This window comes from Eptatretus burgeri, chromosome 2 (genome assembly GCF_056783735.1).
Source record: "Eptatretus burgeri isolate ZD-2024b chromosome 2, Ebu_testis_v1, whole genome shotgun sequence".
NCBI lineage: Eukaryota > Metazoa > Chordata > Myxini > Myxiniformes > Myxinidae > Eptatretus > Eptatretus burgeri.
In genome coordinates this window covers 139,630,523-139,648,737 of record NC_140962.1, presented here as the reverse complement: position 1 = coordinate 139,648,737, position 18,215 = coordinate 139,630,523, and the positions used below count along the sequence as shown (strand labels likewise).

Sequence of the window (18,215 nt, the reverse complement as noted above, 5' to 3'; positions counted from 1 at the left end):
ATATTTATATATTTATACACATCTTAAAAATAAAACGAAATTGTATTTGGATGAAGGGAATTGCTAAATAGCGAGAAGGAATTACAACAACCGAAACGGCTTATTGAGCGGTGTATTGACTGTGTATTTATTTTTGGTTTGTTATATCTTGCGCAAATCGCCATAGTATTTTATATTGGAGATTTTAAATGATATAAAACGTATAAATTTAGGACATAAACCTTTGCAACGAATGATGCATTATATGACAAAAACTACGATGAAAAAAAAATGTTTCGGACGTGACGTTCATTACAAGCTCTTCCCATTCTTCGAGTGAGGTGCAGGTGGGGAGTGTGTGGAGACTCTTGGTTGTGTTCTGGTGATTCAAGGACGAAGGAATGTTCGACAGTTTGACGCAAGTTTGAGATATTCGTGGAATAAATGCATTTTTGGAAATGTCGGGAACACCAGACAGCAATGCAGGTCCCGAGTATCGAGGGGCGAGTTGGAGCCCAAAACTCGCTCATGCGTGCAACGCTCCCTCCTCCCTCCTCCCTCCTCCCTCCTCCCTCCTCCCTCCTCCCTCCTCCCTCCTGCCTCCTGCCTCCTCCCTCCTTCCTCCTGCCTACTCCCTACCCCCCCACTTCGCTTCCTCCCCGTTTCTCCCCCCGTTTTCCTCCCCCCGTTCCCCCCGTTTTTCCTCCCCCGTTCCCCCGTTTTCCTCCCCCCGTTTTCCTCCCCCGTTTTCCTCACCCCCCCGTTTTTCCTCCCCCCCACGTTTTCCTCCCCCTCCCGTTTTTGCTCCCCCTCCCGTTTTTTGCTCCCCCTCCCGTTTTTGCTCCCCCTCCCGTTTTTGCTCCCCCTCCCGTTTTTGCTCCCCCTCCCGTTTTTGCTCCCCTCCGTTTTTGCTCCCCCTCCCGTTTTTGCTCCCCCTCCGTTTTTGCTCCCCTCCCGTTTTTGCTCCCCCTCCCGTTTTTGCTCCCCCTCCCGTTTTGCTCCCCTCCGTTTTGCTCCCCTCCCGTTTTTGCTCCCCCTCCCGTTTTCCTCCCCCCGTTTTCCTCCCCCCCGTTTTTCCTCCCCCCCGTTTTCCATCCTCCCCGTTTTCCATCCCCCGTTTTCCATCCCCCGTTTTTCCATCCCCCCCGTTTTTCCATCCCCCCGTTTTCCATCCCCCCGTTTTCCATCCCCCGTTTTTCCATCCCCCCGTTTTCCATCCCCCGTTTTCCATCCCCCCCGTTTTTCCACCCCCCGTTTTCCACCCCCGTTTTCCACCCCCCGTTTTCCACCCCCGTTTTCCACCCCCCCGTTTTTCCACCCCCCGTTTTCCACCCCCCGTTTTTCCACCCCCCGTTTTCCACCCCCCGTTTTTCCACCCCCCGTTTTCCACCCCCCGTTTTTCCACCCCCGTTTTCCACCCCCGTTTTTCCACCCCCGTTTTCCACCCCCCGTTTTTCCACCCCCGTTTTCCACCCCCCCGTTTTTCCACCCCCGTTTTCCACCCCCCGTTTTTCCACCCCCGTTTTTCCACCCCCGTTTTCCACCCCCGTTTTCCACCCCCGTTTTTCCACCCCGTTTTTCCACCCCCCGTTTTCCACCCCCCGTTTTCCACCCCCGTTTTCCACCCCCCGTTTTTCCACCCCCCGTTTTCCATCCCCCCGTTTTCCATCCCCCGTTTTCCATCCCCCGTTTTCCATCCCCCCGTTTTTCCATCCCCCCGTTTTCCATCCCCCCGTTTTCCATCCCCCCGTTTTCCATCCCCCCCGTTTTTCCATCCCCCCCGTTTTCCATCCCCCGTTTTCCATCCCCCGTTTTCCATCCCCCCGTTTTCCATCCCCCGTTTTCCATCCCCCCGTTTTCCATCCCCCCCGTTTTCCATCCCCCCCGTTTTCCATCCCCCCCGTTTTTCCATCCCCCCCGTTTTTCCATCCCCCCGTTTTTCCATCCCCCCCGTTTTCCATCCCCCCGTTTTTCCATCCCCCCGTTTTCCATCCCCCCCGTTTTCCATCCCCCCGTTTTCCATCCCCCCCGTTTTCCATCCCCCGTTTTCCATCCCCCCCGTTTTCCATCCCCCGTTTTCCATCCCCCGTTTTCCATCCCCCGTTTTCCATCCCCCCGTTTTCCATCCCCCCGTTTTCCATCCCCCGTTTTCCATCCCCCCGTTTTCCATCCCCCGTTTTTCCATCCCCCCGTTTTCCATCCCCCCGTTTTTCCATCCCCCGTTTTCCATCCCCCCGTTTTCCATCCCCCCCGTTTTCCATCCCCCCGTTTTCCATCCCCCGTTTTTCCATCCCCCCGTTTTCCATCCCCCCGTTTTCCATCCCCCCCGTTTTCCATCCCCCGTTTTTCCATCCCCCCGTTTTCCATCCCCCCGTTTTCCATCCCCCGTTTTCCATCCCCCGTTTTTCCATCCCCCGTTTTCCATCCCCCCGTTTTCCATCCCCCGTTTTCCATCCCCCCGTTTTCCATCCCCCGTTTTCCATCCCCCCCGTTTTCCATCCCCCCGTTTTCCATCCCCCCGTTTTCCATCCCCCGTTTTTCCATCCCCCCCGTTTTTCCATCCCCCCCGTTTTCCATCCCCCGTTTTTCCATCCCCCGTTTTCCATCCCCCCCGTTTTCCATCCCCCCCGTTTTCCATCCCCCGTTTTCCATCCCCCCGTTTTCCATCCCCCCCCCCGTTTTTCCATCCCCCCCCGTTTTTGCTCCTCCCCCACCATTTTCCCCCTCCTCCCCTTCCACTCGTCTCCTTCCACTCACCTCCAGCTCCCTCCCCTCCACCTTCCTCCCCTCCTCCCCTCCTCCCCTCCACCTCCCTCCCCTCCTCCTCCTCCACCTCCTCCCCTCCTCCCCTCCTCCCCATCCTCCTCCTCCCCATTCCCTCCTCCCTCCTCTCCTCTCCTCTCCACCCCTCCTCCCCCACCCTCGCCTCCCCTCCTCCCCCACCCTCGCCTCCCCCTCCCCCCACCCTCGCCTCCCCTCCTCCCCCACCCTCGCCTCCTCCTCCCCCACCCTCGCCTCCCCTCCTCCCCCCACCCTCGCCTCCCCTCCTCCCCCCCCACCCCTCTCCACTCCTCCCAAAACCTCCTCCCCCACCCTCGCCTCCTCCTCCCCCCACCCTCGCCTCCTCCTCCCCCACCCTCGCCTCCTCCTCCCCCACCCTCGCCTCCTCCTCCCTTCCCCCCCTCCGCTTCGCCTCCTCCTCACCGACCTCCTCCCCCCACCACTCCCACTCCCCTCAAAACCTCCCTCCACCCTCGCCTCCCCTCCTCCCCCACCCTCGCCTCCCCTCCTCCCCCCACCCTCGCCTCCCCTCCTCCCCCCACCCTCGCCTCCCCTCCTCCCCACCCTCTCCTCCTCCTCCCCCACCCTCTCCTCCTCCCCCACCCTCGCCTCCCGCCTCCTCCCCCCCACCCTCGCCTCCCCTCCTCCCCCACCCTTCGCCTCTTCGTCACCTACCTCCTCCCCCACCACTTCACCAATGGTAATCGCACTTAAAAGGGATTCAGGATAGCCTCCATCTTTGCGCGTGACATCTCCCCCGCCCCCTTCGCCTTTGCGCGCGACGCCTCCCCCGCCCCCTTCGCCTTTGTGCGTGACGCCTCCCCCGCCCCCTTCGCCTTTGTGCGCGACGCCTCCCCCGCCCCCTTCGCCTTTGTGCGTGACGCCTCCCCCACCCCCTTCGCCTTTGTGCGCGACGCCTCCCCCCGCCCCCTTCAGCGGACCCCTCGCTCTTGCACCCACATAGTGCATTGTATTTTTTTTTCCATTCGGTGGATTGACATTTAAAACTGGAAAGTGTTTCAAAAGGCAAAGCTATTCCTCATCCACTTGGCACTCCAACTTAACTTCATGAAAACAGCAGCTACAAAATATAGCAAAATTTTAATCATTAGTTTTCTCTCTTTTCTTCAAATAGAATTTTGTTGAAAGTTTGACAAATGCTCAAACGGTAAATAAATATAGACATCTGGAAGGGATTCCCAAATCCAGCCGTCGCACTGTGCGTCGGACGGGCTGGTCAGGCATATTTGTACTCGCTGTGATTTTACCCTTTGTCATTTTCACCCATTTATTAAATAGTGTGCTCCAAATTCTCATTTGAAGGGTTTGTTGGAAATTTGGTGACAAAAACTCAAATGGTTAAAAAAAAAACCCTCGGCAGACACACACAGAAACGCAATTGCAAAACGCCATCTCTCGCTGCATGGTGGATGGGCTAACAAGGAAACCCAATAGTGACAGGTGAATGTCTCGTTAACATTATGAAACTTTACTTTCAATTGCGTATGATTTTCGGTCGAGTTCATTTGGCAAAGTTATGCATCACAAATTTCTCTCCATTTAACCCTTCCTTATTGTGATGACAAGCTGTGTGATGTCTCTTGGCAGACTTTTCCAAACCCATGGCTAAAACCTGTGGAGCTCACAAACGTACCTGGGGCATCTTGTTTGTCAGAACATCCCATTCACGTAAAGTTTATTTGCTTTTGTTAAATGTCATGGATTTTTCTGTCCATGATATCCATGCTGATCCCGTTTCTAGAACGATGGATGACCGGGCGTTAAAGTCGTGTGGCCGACTTGTTCCTGCAAACTACGTTCAGCAAGGGGCTGAAGCTTTTCGCTCACACCAACGGCTCATCGAGCAGCTGCTGGAAAAGGTGAGGCTGTGCTGTTGTTCAAGTTTTTACCTCCATCACTGAAGGTGGACAGAGCATATGTTTTCACTCCTGTCTGTCTGTCTGTCTGTCTGTCTGTGAGCAGGATATCTCATTTGGACAAAATTTGTGGACGGATTTGGGCAAAATTTGGTCGCAGGTTGGGTGTGTGACAAGGAAGAATTTATTCGATTTTGGTGAAGATCGGATAGGGATACCTGAATTTTTTTAAAGTGATTCTTCATCGTTGATAGGTTGGGCCAAAAACGATGCATAGTATGATATCTCAAAAGGTTTTGGATGAGTTGTGACAAAACTCGGTGGATGAGTTGGTTATGGGTGACAAGAATAAGTTGATTAGATTTTCGTTCAGGTCTGGACCCAGATACAGCCCATCAGTGGGATGCAAAATGTAAACTGTTCATCCTGACAGAGGTGTGAGTTCTACCCAGTGCCAGTATAGTCTTTCCTTTGTTTCTTTCTGCTGCAATTAATTATAGTTTGAGGCTTAAAAGAGAAATTTAATATTTCGCTCAATCCTGACAAATTTCACACTCTCCACTATCTCTCTCCGAAAGGACCGTCTGGCAAACCCTCCAATATACTTTCTCCACACTCCTCTTGAGGAAGTTCAGTCATTCAAACTCCTGGGTCTCACTATCAGCCATGATTTGTTTTGGGCAACTCACATTTCAAAGTTAGTCCCCAAATCCAGTCGCCGACTGGGCATCCTCCCTCGTCCAAAGTCCTTTCTTGGCATACCTGAGCTCCTATCCACCTACAATGGCATCATGCGCAGATTTTTCGAACACTGCTCTCCCCTCTGGACTGGCGACCCTGCCTCACATCTTGCTCAGCTTGATGCTGTAGAAACCAAGGCCTTCAACATTATTGGAATCTCCCACGATGAAGCTGAGTCTGTGGGCTTATCACTTCGCCATCACAGACAGATCGGTGGTCTCTCTTTCTTTTACCGCCTACTTTCTGCTCTTTCCGTGCTTTGTCCCCCATCACCCCCCCCCAGGTTTCTGCAGGGCTCACACAGTCCAACATCAACCCCTTCTGGTGAAACTACCTAAATCCAGAATGACTGCTCACCTCCACTCATTTGTTCCTCTCTCCCTTTTTTTCCTGCCAATGCAATCACTTTTCACATCCTCTTCAATCTCATTCTTCCCTCCAGGTCTTCAAACAGCTCTTCACCACCATCTCACATCATCCCCAATCCAAAACTATGATCTTTTCTCCCCTCGTTAACCCCACCTCAGTCCGTCCTCCCAATTTTTCAGTTTTTTTTCTTCTTGAAGTTTCCTTCTGTCACAATTTTGTCCTCCCCATACGCCCTCTCTGTGTGTGTCCAACTTGTCCGCCCCATGCATGCGTGTTTTGCGTTGTTTTTGTCTGTTCCGTCATAATCCGTTCCCAAAACCAGCTCTTAAGTTCCATGAGCCTCAACTACGTATAGAAAAACAAAAAAAGAATTGAAACTTCTTTTTCATTTAATCAAAAGACAGCATGTTGCACTTCACAAACATATTGCATGTCTATCTGTAAGTCTCAACTTAAAGGATGCAAAATATAGTAAAAGTGGGGAAAAAGGATTAAAAAAAAATGTTATTGTTTGCTGTGTTTGTTTCTATTGACATTTGTATTTGGAAATACTCATCATTTTTCTCCCAATAGCGGAAAGTTCCAGAAGAAAGTTGGCCTGAACAAACGATTGAAATCTTCCTCCAGCAACTTTCCACAATGGACTCCAACAATTTCCAATCGAGCTGTGGTGTTGGCGAGAGGGAGGGTCGTGTGCTGTGTCAGTTGATTGCGAGGCGTCACTTTCGGTAAGTCGCTAAACATAACAACTGATCAAGTCGGAACAATGACCAGTGCTGGTTCTGGATATTTAGTATCCATCCATCCATTGGGACCACACTCTGTGCAGAGCATTGGTGCTGCCTTCGCAGTCTCCTTGGCTATTGGGCACAATCCTGTACGGGTCGCCACTCCGACACAGGATACAAGCAAACTGGCACTCATTTTGCCGACCTCGGAAGGATGACAGGCAGAGTCAACCCCGCCTGGTATTAATTCAACAGCAAAACGGGATTTGAACTCAGGAACTGAGGATCCCAAGCCCACCACGCTAGCCGTTAACCCACCACCATACATATATTTTTAGTGTACACCACCACATTGTTGCAGTGCTTATGAAACGCCTCAATTTGAATCAAAAATTGTTGAATTTAGTTATTCATGTGAATTCTTAATCCAGGATGTCTCATGGGATTGGCCGATCTGGTGATATATCGGCAGTGCAGCCCAAAGCGGCGGGTTCCAGCCTTATTGGACAACTGAGTAATGCGTTGGCTTTGGATGTGCTGAGAATGTCAGGTAATTCCCTCAATTTAGCCCCATAATGCTTTAGTTTTCAAAAAAGGTGGAATCAAACTCTACACACTTCAGACTCTGTTCAGGCCAAGGTTACGATGCTTAAGGTTTTTGTACTTGGCTTTGGATGGAGCAACATTTTACAATTTGCTCTCGTTATGACGAAAAGTTATTTGAATTGAAATTTCTCTTCCCCCCTACCTGAATTATCCTTGCCAGAAGAGGCTATTGCATTTGGGTCTCTGTCTGTCGTTTGTCCATCATGTGTTTGTGTAGACCACAATTTTTCCCCTTTTTTTTACTTACGAAATCTAAAGATTTCGTAAGTATGTTGATGACTTCCGTCCTCTGTTTGTGTGTGTTTGTGTGTTTGTGTGTTTGTTTGTAGGCACGATAACTCGAGAACGGAAGAAGCTACCAATGTCCAATTACACCACGTGATTCAGGAGGGTGATGGCTCGCGCTGATTAAATTTTGGTCAAAATCGGTCAAAGGTCAAGGTCACAGTGAGGTCAAACATAATTCGGCAAATTCATGTGGAGAAATGGAGTATTTTTGCTTCGGTCGACGTTACGAGTTCGTTTTAACTTCGATTTTAATTTTGTCTTCAGTTTTTTTGATCGCTTCGGACGCGTAAAACTCGGTTGTCGAAATTCTGGTAAAAATCGGATGTTTTGGAGACGTTTTAAGATTGTATAAAAAAAATTTCACTTGCCGCGTCACGGCTCGTCACGTGGTGCAGCGCGCTCGAGCAGAGGTGTCGTTGAGTCATGTAAAGGTTTTGCGTGTGCCCGCTGACGTTGTTTTCGATAAAGATGGTGTTTAAAAGTCTTTTTTATCCCAATAAAGGTTATCGTCGCATGCCTGACTCGCTAAGCCGCCTGATTATGTAAAGATTGTTGGTGGATAAGCGAATATTACGGTTTTGTGACTTTAATAAAATAATATTAAATAATTGCGTGGAGAAATGGAGATTTTTGCTTCGGTCCACGTTACGATTTTTGATGGTTTGGTACAGAATCATCGTAGAAACTTCTGGTTTGCGTCGCTACCTTCTCAAGAGACAGCTTTTATGAGAGAAGGTCAGAGGTCAAGTTGACGATTTCGTAAGTACCAGTCTATGACTGCTTGTTTGTTTGTTTGTTTGTTTTTCAACCGAGTACCTCTACAGTAAAGTATGTGCTGTTGCGGTTCTGGAACAGCTCTGGGAAGACGTCCAACACATAAAAGAATTTTGGAGTTTAAATATTTCCAGAGTGATTAGTTGGGTTTCCCATTCTCTCATGTCAGGAGAAAGGGAGATGTGTTGTGATTTGTAGGTAGAACCTTACCTGTTGTTCTCTTCCTCATTCCCAAACCTTCATTTTCCAACTCTGTGTTCAAACCTCATTTCAAACCTCAGGTAAGAACCTGGGATGGAGTAGTTCGTGGAGTTGATGTTCATATCGGGCACAATCCAAATTCAAGGAGAGAGCAGCGCGGATTCTTGAGGGAGTTTGCATCCAGTCTGGAAATGAACACGAGTGTTGCCGAGTGGGACGAGTGTGAACAAGCAGAATGAGGGGGTGCTTCCCAACGCTACTGAGCAGAGTGTGAGGGCACAAAGGAGGGCGCTCCCCAAACTGCCAGGTGGAGTGGGCGCTGACCAAGCTGGTAGAACTGATTTCTTACACGTCTTGCACACGCACAATATAACCTTGCGTCTTTCAGCACATACATCCTGGGGCTCGCCTATTGTGGAATATCAACGAATGACACGAGACCCCCAACAGTTCTTTTCACAGCTAAGTACAACACAATATCATACAATACTGTGCGACAGTGCACCTCACACCTGCGTCTCTCTCACCTGTTTGACACCTCGCTGAGACCCATGGGGGCCAAAGCTGCCAAAGTACGAGTGAGAAAGGGCTGCGAACACACCACAACTTTTTCTTTATTTCTGTCCCCTATTATGTCATTTTCCTGGATGAATGTGGTACCTGTCTGTGTTTTGTTTAAGGCCAGTTGTATAAGGAGATCTTTATGTCCTAAACGGATATTTTCTTTTCTTTGCGATTCTGCATTTGTAAATGCTTGTGCCTGTAAATTTGTCCCTTTTTTGCAATGAGAATGAAGACTTTGCAAACCTGCTTGATTGTCCCTTTCTCCATTGGATCGACAGAGCGTGTAATAAATAGACGGCAAGTTGTGCCCCACTGATTCGCTACGCCAGATAGCCATCGCCCCACCGACAATTTCCCTCAGCCGTACCAATTAAGTAGATGAGGTGGGACGTTGAGAGCGCGGTTTCCCCAGTTGAGGTAATTTGGTCACCAGGAAAGGTAACGCGGCGCTGGACATGGGAACCCTGCTAAATCCAGTTTCCCCACCCGGCGTCCATGGTTCCTTAGCAACCCGCTGGGCTAAGGGTATCTGTGGCTTGTCGGCTTCAGGTTCGGTTCAGAGGTCAGGGAAGTGGGTCCAAGAGAAACCCCCTCGTGAACCCCGCACTCCACACGGAAAACTTAAAAGAACAATTTAGAATGTGAGTACATTTATAAAGTATGTATGGTGCATTCAGAATGTGAAATATGTACCGTCGGTCCTCGGTTAACGTTGTAGTAATGTGACTTTAAGCGAATCTAATTTCCCCAGAAGAATTAATGTAAATAAGGCGGCGTGGGTTCGGTAACAGGGAAAAATTTTTTATCGTCAGACAAAAGACTTTCCATAGAGGGAAAAGTTTGAAATAATTTTAAACAAACAATTGACTATCATCCCCAGTTGTTTCAGATCTTCATCGGTTAGCTCTTCTACGTGTGATTGCAGAAGTTGTGTTACGTCGGCTTCTTCCACCTCATCAAAACCCTCTTTATTGGCCTACCCGAGGATAACTTTCTTCATAGCGAGGACAACATCGTTTAGTCCTTTGAACTCATTGACATCCAGGCCACAACTTCCTCCACACACCATTTATGCACACCTGAGTAACGTCAGCCCAGGACCCACCGATGTCATTGCACAGCTCGGTGTATACAAGACCCACACTGTACATGCTCTGGATGGGTTTACACACCAATATTTGTAGTACGGTTTATACACCGTCATGTATGGTATGGTTTATACCCCATTTTTTTTTAAACGATGAAAACCATCAGTTTGGTACTAAATCAGTGATAAAACCACTTTATCACGGAACGGTGAACGGCTTTAAACAACAATGTTCTCTAATAGATCAGTCATTTGATGACTAAACGATGTTTGAGTGGGACGATGTGAAGCGAGGACTTGCTGTGCTACAAAACCACACAAAATATGTCCCGGCGAGGGTCTGCAATCTTTGATTGGTCTTTCTAGTTTTATTTTGCTACAATTCTTGTTTAACTCATTAAAAGCATATTAATCGTATTGTGCAGTGTCTGTAAGGTGCAAGGAAGGAAGAGGCGTTGTGTTGGGAGAAAATAGAGTGCTCGCCATCAAATTTAACAGCAGCAATGCCACATAGCACCGAGAAAGAAGCTCAAAAATCTGGCTTCCTTGACTGCATGGTTTGCCATCATGACGTCACCAAGTTGACGTACGAGGCTTATGGCTGTGCCTGTGTAACTGTTTGACTCCATATTGCTTGAAAAGTATTTTGAGCAAATGCTTCATTTAATTAACCTAACGTGTCACCAGTGATGTCGGATTGCATTCCATCATCGCTGAGGCATGACTTCCACCGATTCCGTGCCACTGCATTTTCGTGCAGATTTTGTAATCTGTTCAGGTGTTAACTCACCTCTTCGTGAAAGACGTACATTATAGCTATCTTCGTTTGATACATTATAGCGAATGGCGAATAGCGGTGTCCGACAGCACATCGTGTTGTTGAAATGTTTATTTCCATACTTATGTAACCGAGGGATTTTTTTTATTTTTTTAAATAATGGTAGAACATGGGACATCCAGTTTAATTGACGTCTTTCCAATGGGAGATGAAAACCCAGGTTAAATGGCTTGGAGGTGAGAAACGCATTTCTCGAGGCTCTCCTGCCTGACCAGTGGTCACCTGACCTCATGCGTCAAGACAGTTGAACTTTTATCCTTTTTAAAATTGTTTTTTCAATGCACTTTCTTTACCTGATGCATTTTAGTGTTTGGTTATCATTATGTCGAAGCTGTTTTAAATGGGAGTATTCACCAGTTGTAGCATCCACAGAAGGAATAAGTCAATACAGTACTTTAATATTGCCATATCATAAGCCTTGGTGTCATGTGACCAGGAGTGCGAAGGACGGCGGCATGCATTGTGGTTCCCATGGCGACGGGAATGGCATTGATGCTCGTGTTCTTGACTCTGCGACAGCACAGGCCGCAGGCAAAGGTCATCATCTGGCCACGTATTGACCAGAAGTCATGCTTTCAGGCAATGCTGACTGCAGGTATGATGCTTATTACAAAATGATTTCTTTTTTTTAATGATTATCCTGATTATTATCAAACACTTTATAAATACTGCAAAAAGCTTGTGCCAATGTCATTAGTAACAGGCAGACTTTGATCTTGGAAGTTTGTTGATGTTTGATGCTTGCCGTTGGAGCTTACTTTTATCAAAGTACAAGGAACTTTGATGCAGCAGATGCCATTTGGATCATCATGCCAGCAGCATATCAGCATCACATTAATTAAGTATTCCAGTTTCTCGACTTCATTTTTGGGGTGAACATTGGGGCAGGTACAGGGATGTCACAAAGGTGATGCAGGGGTTTTTGCTGAACAAACTAGCAAACTGTATTTTATACTACGAGTACACCCGTTCCCTAATAAGGGAGCAGCAGAAAGGTTCATGTTATGTTGCCCTGGTCAGTTCTGCTTCAACAAGCTCACAGCACGGAGATAGCCGATCAATCTCCAAGGCGCGACCCAGAGATCCCTCGCATTTATGATTATATGCTCTTATCTAAGTGCAGCCAGGACAGCACAGTCTTCAATAATGTGTTTTTGTTGTGTATGGAGTGGCCTGGCAGAGGTTGCAGGTGTCATCAGTGGTGTCGTTCACCAAAATTGAATCAATTATTTCTTGTCGCACACCCAACCTGTCCACAAAATTTCATCCAAATCCATCCACAACTTTTTGAAATATCCTGCACACAGACAGACAAACAAACAAAGACAGACAGACAAAGGGGTGAAAACATAACATCCTTCACCTTCGGTAGTGGAGGTAAAAAGGTGCAAAAACAGATCCCCTTAACTACAGCCCAATTAGCTTACTGTACTTCCAATCATCAGCAAGGTCATAGAATCCTTCATCGCAGTTGACATAAAATCATTCCTTTTCTCCAACAACCTCATCTCAGATCATCAACTTGGATCCAGACCAGGTCACTCTACCTTGGAGATGTTCCTTCTACTCTCCTAACAATGGATGGAGGCCCTCAATATTAGACATGAGATCACGGCCGTCTATCTGGACATATCTCGAGCTTTCGATACAGTCTGGAATCGTGCTTTGCTCAAGCCTGGTGTTGGCTTGGTGGTGAGGGTGGCTGATTTGGGGTGTTAGGGTCCTGAGTTTGAGCCTCATTGGTGGCTGAATTAACACCAGGTGGGGTAGACTCAGCCTGTCATCCTTCCAAGGTCAGTGAAATGAGTACCAGTGAACTGGTATCGGGGCACAGCATCAGCGGCATAGTCGTTCCCCAACAAAATTATAGCTACCTGGCAGCCAAGCTGCCATATGCAAGAAGATGACTTTCCTGCCTTGCTCAAAAACTGTCTGCCTATGCAATCCAAGGCCAACTCCACACATGGCTTACTGACTTCTTCCACTCTCAGAAAACAACATGTGGCTCTCAACGGCACCCTTTCATCTCCTCTCCTGTTAAGATTGAAGTACCCCAAGGCAGTGTTCTTGGCGCCATATTATTCCTTATCTTCATCAATGATCTCACTGACTCTGGAAAATCCTCCTTATATATTTGCTGATGACTACACTCTCTGCCGTGACATCCCTCATCCCTCATCCTTCTGACAGATAGGCAGCAGACTCTTCCCTCTCCTCAGACCTTGACAAAATCACAAACTGGTCAAACACAATTTGATGATTTATCCATATTGTCCACCCTTTGTGTTCTCCCTCTCCTCTCATTGTTACCTGCATCCCTTGTGTGTGTTTTTGTCTATTTTTTCCCTCTGCCCTGCTGTTGGTGTTCCTCTTTCGCCTACTGTTCCCTTTGTTATGTTGTCCTGATTTGTTCTGTGTAATCTCTCTTCCACGTGTCTTGACCATGTTAAAAAAAAGTACAAATGAACAACAACAATGCCCTGACATTCGCAGCATTTCTCAAGAACGTATCCCCTGCGAATAGCGGTATCCGACAGCACATCATGTTGACATGTTAATTTCCATACTTGTTATTCCTTTAAGTTCCTTTTTCAAAATAGAGAGGATGCTCTTGCTTGTCCTCATCCGTTTCAGCCTGGAGTTTTCAATGTTTTTCCTCCTCATCTATCTATATTATTTTCTTCTATATATTTCTAAAACTCTCATCTTGTATGCATGTATGTTCCTGAAATACAGCCAAAACGGTACACGATAGCGCAAAAAATTTTGGCCCATCTTATTCACCATTCTCCTGCGGTGTGCAGTTTCAAGTTGCGTTCAAATCGGGCAACGAAAAATTTATGAAAAAATCAATTTCCAATTCAGTCAAGTACTCTTGGGGAGAATTTGATCAATGCAAACAACCTCAGCGGTAGAGTTCGCTGGAGCTATTTTTTTAATTTTTTTTTTAATGATTTTTTTAATCAACTGCTGTCACAACAGGAACCCAACGGGTTCACGGGTCGTCTAATGTATTACTAAAACTCTCATCTTGAAAATATGTATGTTTGTATGTATGTTCCCAAAATACAGCCAAAACGATACACGATAGTGCAAAAAAAATTGGCCCAAATTACAATTCTCCTGCGGTGTGCAGTATCAAGTTTTATTCAAATCGGGCAACGAAAAAATTATTTAAAAATCAATTCCCGATTCGGTGAAGAACACTTCGGGAGAATTTGATCAATGCAAACTACCTCAGCGGTATAGTTCGCTGGAGCTATCCCTTTTTATTAGGTCATCTCTACCAAGATGACCTAACAAACCCGGACCAAATGTCCGTACGTACGTCCGTCAAAAATTTTTCTTTCCGATCTTGATGAAACTTAGTATGTGGGTAGAGGTCAATGAGTGTTGCACAACGATATAACTTTTGTCCAGGTTCAAGGTCAGGGACGAGGTCACGAGGTCACGTAAGTTATATAAATCGCCATTTTCAAAACCTATCGAGTCTGCCATTTTACAAGATATTCGGCAACTGTTTATTGATTATGATAGTAGAAAATATTATCTTGTATCTAACCGGACAGATTTTTGAATTTCTTTCCCGTTTCATCGTCACGTGATCTGGAAGATGGCCAAAAACACCGATGCGATTCGCAAAGAAGGAAGGAAGGAGAAATGAAATATAAATATAAAACACATTTTTAGCCTTTTATATATATACATTTTCCGCCGAAGGTGCAAAAGTTTCAAAACCCGAAATGTAAACATTGGCATTTATTTTCAAAATATAATTTCGTGCGCGCGCGCTAAAATGCCAAGTCATCTTTAACCAAACTGCCTAGTAGAACTGCACAGTAATCCGGTCATGGCGTCTGAGCAGTGGCCAGCGTGGTTCAGATTGACTGTGGTTTCTGGGGCGAAGGTGATTGTTAAGAAGTATGTTGGCGGTATAAATTCGAGTGACTGTATTGGTGATTTAATCACACAACATCTTGACGACGAATATTCTGGCCGAACGATTGCATCAATTCAGTGCATCAGCAGGGATGATTCGCAGGCTCCTCTCGATCGTGCCGATATCTAACATAATCACCGGCGGACATAGGGCTGCAGGCTGTGGGGCGAGGCCACGGATCCCGGATGAGGGGATAAGTGATAAATTATGCTGCATGCTTCGGGCTTTCTGTTTAATATATCAATGAGTACATTCCATAATTAATGAATTAATGAATCTGGCATACAAAATGTTTTTTTCATACCTGACATGTTACTTTGTGCAGTGTCACGAAACTTCTGTGGAATTAATAATTAATGAATTTGCTAGATCTAACGATTTTTCAAACCTCAATATCTCTATAAATACTTGACCAATTTTCATTCTGAAAGTTGCATTATAATCAGTGAAGAATAATTAATCTACAGGATTATCATAATCTCTGAGAGCTAAGCCTATTTTTTTCGTTTCTTTCTACAACCGGAAGTAAAATGTCCCCAGAGAGTGGATGGACCGGAAAACCACGTATTACACTTACTGATGATTCTGATGTGTTAATCCGGGTACTAAATGAACAATACATATTTATTTATTGTCATTAGTAGTATTATCCTAGTGTATCTCTGTGAACTATTTCAATCGAAACGGTTAGTTTAGACTGTTTCGCGGTTACCTGAACTGAACATTGAGAACTTGTGGTATTATAGAGATGACCATCACCCCCACACGGGGGTAATTTTATTTTATTTTTTTCAAATGAGTTTTTTTTTATCCACCGCTGTCACTATGGGAACCCAACGGGTTCACGGGTCATCTTGTGTGAACTTAATATTGTTGTACTGGAGCCTTTTAATGGAAAAGAGTTTTGTATATTTCTTGTCGGTAAACTTGGTAGAATTGGATTTTTATTTCTTAATAATTTCAATGGAAACTCGCTTGTAATTTTTGCACATTAATGGAACTCTTAATCTTAAGATTTTAACATTCTTTAAAAAAACAAAAAACATTCTCCCTTTTGTATAAATTTCGCTAGTCAATGAGGGAAAACTTTTTTTTGTCACAATGTATGATCCGAAATAGACTTTTATCGACATTTACCAATTTAAAAATTGAATCCCACCAAGTCTAAATTCTAGAAAAAGTCCTTGCAATTATGGCAGTTTGGTTTTGTGACTACAGTGCATGTGTTGATGGTGGTCATGCAATGGCTCAGGATACCAGGTGGTGATTGTGGAGGATAGGTTGGATGGAGATGAGTTGAGGACTGATGTGGAGGCAGTAGAGCAGAAGATCCAAGAACATGGAGTGGAGAATGTCCTGTGCGTACATTCCACCACGTCATGCTTTGCCCCTCGGGCTGCTGACAGGTATTGTTGGGTATGTTGGGACCATTGTTGAGCGAATGGGGCACGGGAAAGGGGGTAAAAAGTCAGGTTTATTTAATTCAATTTCACACCTGTATTTAATTTAACATTGGTTTGCCGGCATTGAAACGAGGTTGCTTTATATTTGGGTCTTGAACACCTTATTTATTCCTTTTATTCGCAATTTTATTTTTTGTCGAACTCATGCCATCTGCTCTCTCTAAAGTATCAATATACTATTATTTTCATGAACCACATGAATCATTCCTTACGACCTAACTGATTGTAATAGTCTTGAGTTAAATCTCACCAAGGAATTTGATTTATTTCCCACCCCACCCACCACTTCTGCAGTCTTGAAGAACTTGCTACTGTGTGCAAGCGTTATGACATTCCACACATCATCAATAACGCTTACGGGTTGCATCTGTCAAAGTGCATGCACCTTCTTGAGCAGGTGACCCTTGCTTTTCCCTGGAATATGTGGCCCTTGTTTGTTTTGCATGCGAGCACTTCACTTATTAGTCTGAGATCCTAGGATCAAATCCCTGATTGTATTCATTTCTCCATTGTCTGCTAATGGTCTTCATATGAAGGTCTCTCCTAATACTGTTTTCTTGCATGAGGTTGATATATAAACTGCACGATGAGCATTGGATCTCTGGATAAAAACTAGGCCTGAAACCTTGTCTCTGAATGCAAGGAGGGAGAAAAGGAGAGCACCTTTGCATTAATGATGCATGGAAACTTCCATGAGTCGTGGTCTCTGCATATAAATGTAAATGTGAATGTGCTTTCTTCACCATTACATACCTTGTGACCTTTTTACCTCCTCCACCGAATGTGGATGTATGTCATGTTTTTATTCCTATCTGCTTGTCCATTTGATTGTTTGTGAGTAGGATATCTCAAGAAGATATGGACAGATTCCGATGAAATTTGGTAGACAGGTTGGGTGTGTGACGAGGACTAATTGATTCGATTTTGTTGAAGATCTGGATCTGACAATTTTTTTTTAAGTGCTTCTTAACCATTGAGAGATGAGACCAAAAACGATATGTAGTACGACATTTCAATAAGTTGTAGATGGACTATGCGAACTTGGTTGAGGAGTTCAGTCGGTGACGAGAACAATCCGATTAGATTTTGGCAAAGGTACAGATTCAGATCCTGCGCATCAGTGGGATTCAAAACGGAAACTGTTCAGCATGGTGGAGCTACATGCTCTTCCGCGTGCTGTTCTAGTTTAGCTGTTGTTTTTGTCAAGTTCATGTATAAAGCGGAAGCGGGGGCATTTGAATTTTGAGATGCTTTCAGTTGCCTCCTGTATTGAAGTGCCATGTAAGGGAACTCGCGTGTGAATATTCTTTAATGGCCCCAGCATGACATTGGAATAATTTCAAAACTCAGAGCCTGTACCCCAGCATTGTTTTAAAAAAAAAAATTATTTCATTTTATTTTTAATGCACCATTCTCCCCCATCTCTCCACTTCCTTTCTCCTTTTAGGCGGCACGTGTTGGTCGGGTAGATGCTTTTGTGCAGTCTCTCGACAAGAACTTCATGGTGCCTGTCGGTGGTGCTATCATTGCTGGGTTTGATTCTGGATTTGTGAGCGAAATTGCCTAGACATATCCAGGTAAGTGCTTCTTTGAGCCAATTTTTTTATTTATTTTCGTATCGGGGAGAATAATCTTCCAAGATGTGGAACCCATAACCTCAGGCCCTGAAAGACATTGGACTTTTTCCTTACAAAATTCAGATTTTTTTTTTTTGTTTTTTTTTTTAAATGAAAATCATCACAGAAGATGGTATGAATTTTCTGTCCGTTTTTTTTCAAATCGATGAATAATCGCTTGGTGGAACAATATCAAAATATTGCAAATGGAAGAACAGACTGCCGAAGCTTTGAATCTTGCACTCGTCAGAGCACACATGAGAATAACGGATATACAGACTCAAAACTATTGATGCTCAGACCTTGTTTCCTGATTGGCTATTAGGACTGCTCCTGACATCAATATACATCATGACAGTGAGG

At 45.6% G+C, this 18,215-nt stretch overlaps 1 pseudogene across 1 annotated transcript in view; it reads left to right on the top strand.

The window, feature by feature from the left end:
- The first annotated feature begins 300 nt into the window (after window positions 1–300).
- The window catches only part of LOC147033321 (O-phosphoseryl-tRNA(Sec) selenium transferase-like), a 31,651-nt pseudogene continuing 13,736 nt past the window's right edge, over window positions 301–18,215 (top strand). The window contains exons 1-8 of the transcript XR_015055530.1: window positions 301–320; window positions 4,523–4,640; window positions 6,321–6,475; window positions 6,907–7,025; window positions 11,270–11,428; window positions 16,026–16,179; window positions 16,531–16,633; window positions 17,684–17,813. The product of XR_015055530.1 is annotated as an O-phosphoseryl-tRNA(Sec) selenium transferase-like (transcript). The remainder of the gene's footprint in view (window positions 321–4,522; window positions 4,641–6,320; window positions 6,476–6,906; window positions 7,026–11,269; window positions 11,429–16,025; window positions 16,180–16,530; window positions 16,634–17,683; window positions 17,814–18,215) is intronic.